Genomic DNA, 1,211 nt, shown 5'->3' with positions numbered 1-1,211 from the left:
TTTTGAGTAATGTATTGGGAAAGTCACAATATTACATTAAAGACTCATGGAGTTTTTGTGATTTTATAAAACAACAAAAAATACCAAAGAATCATCGGACAATATCACTGGATGTTGTATCATTATATACAAATATACCAATAGATTACTCAATAAGCTGTATAAAAAATAAATGGGCAGAGATAAAAGAACATACAAAATTACCCGAAAAAGAAATTATTGAGGCGGTAGAGTTGTGCTTAAAATCCACATATTTCCAGTACGAAAACAAGTTCTATTCACAGATATATGGAGTAGCAATGGGTTCTCCCATAGCAGCAACAATTGCAAATTTGGTAATGGAGAATTTGGAAGAACAAATAATATCTAAATTAAACTATAAGTGTGAATTTTTTAAATGATATGTGGATGACTGCATAATGTGCCTCCCAAAAGACAAAATTCAATATACACTAGATAAGTTTAATGCCTTATATGGCACCCTAAAGTTTACTCTCGAAGAAGATAAAGGAAATTCTATAAACTTTCTAGACCTAACAATTAATTATGTTAACAACGGGGAAATCAAAACAAATTGATACACAAAGGAGGTATGGTCTGGTAGGTACCTGAATTATCAATCGAATGCTCCCATGAAATATAAAAGAAGTGTAATAACGGCACTTACAGATAGAGCCATTAAATTGTCACATTGGGAGTATAGAACAAAACATCTTTAAAAAAAATATTATGAATAAACAACTATCCAAGGTCATTTTTTGAACCAATCATAAAGCAAAGGATAAATAAAATATACAATTCAACTAAATGGAAAAACAGAAATAAAAGAAGAGAAGGTGATATCAAGTATATATCATTACCATATATTCCGGAAATTAACACAAAAATTAAAAATATATTCAAACCACATAATATCAACATAGCAGAAGAAACTAAAAACGCCTTAGCAAATGAATGTTTCACAAAATTTAAACCTAGGATTGACAAGTTAGACACGCCCAATGTAATTTACAAAATAGACTGTTTGAATTGTGATAACACATACATAGGTCAAACAGGACAATATCTAAAGAAAATAATATACGAACATAAGTATAGCCTAAGAAAAAATAACGAAAATGGTACAGCATTAACACAGCATGCACAACAGAAGTTGCATAATTTTGATTTTGATAACACAAAAATACTGATTAACGAGAGTAATTATAATA

General features: G+C 29.3%; 3 protein-coding genes across 4 annotated transcripts in view; 2 read left to right on the top strand and 1 right to left on the bottom strand.

Moving 5' to 3' along the window:
* LOC109543738 (fatty acyl-CoA reductase wat) overlaps window positions 1-1,211 on the top strand; it is a 65,420-nt gene that overhangs the window by 19,133 nt on the left and 45,076 nt on the right. The gene's annotated exons all lie outside the window — the stretch shown is intronic.
* Window positions 1-1,211, bottom strand: part of LOC109543725 (cytosolic 10-formyltetrahydrofolate dehydrogenase) — a gene marked incomplete at its 5' end in the record, with an annotated part of 68,889 nt that overhangs the window by 53,781 nt on the left and 13,897 nt on the right.
* The window catches only part of LOC109543734 (alpha-1D adrenergic receptor), a 33,998-nt gene that overhangs the window by 30,019 nt on the left and 2,768 nt on the right, over window positions 1-1,211 (top strand). The gene's annotated exons all lie outside the window — the stretch shown is intronic.

This window comes from Dendroctonus ponderosae, unplaced genomic scaffold (assembly GCF_020466585.1).
Source record: "Dendroctonus ponderosae isolate FM_Combo_2020 unplaced genomic scaffold, Dpon_F_20191213v2 Dpon_F_20191213_4, whole genome shotgun sequence".
Classification (NCBI taxonomy): domain Eukaryota; kingdom Metazoa; phylum Arthropoda; class Insecta; order Coleoptera; family Curculionidae; genus Dendroctonus; species Dendroctonus ponderosae.
This window is presented reverse-complemented; position numbering and strand designations above follow the sequence as displayed.